Raw genomic sequence first — 250 nt, forward strand, 5'->3', positions numbered from 1 at the left:
GGTATCGTTAGTATAAACCATGGGTTAATATAGAGTAATTCAGTGACATGAAGTGTATCCAATGTACCCATACCCATTTGTGTTGTGCCTATGGTGAACATGCCATAGAGATTTGTGCTCTGCTGTATGAAGTGAATTCATTGTGGTCCATAGTAAATTGAGAGCTTCCATGTTAATTTATAATATATTCGTATTGTCAACGGCTCCAAGCTATAAAAATACTCTCTCGTGCCTGCTAAGCGTGACAAAG

This window comes from Triticum dicoccoides, chromosome 2A (assembly GCF_002162155.2).
Source record: "Triticum dicoccoides isolate Atlit2015 ecotype Zavitan chromosome 2A, WEW_v2.0, whole genome shotgun sequence".
In the NCBI taxonomy this organism is placed as follows: domain Eukaryota; kingdom Viridiplantae; phylum Streptophyta; class Magnoliopsida; order Poales; family Poaceae; genus Triticum; species Triticum dicoccoides.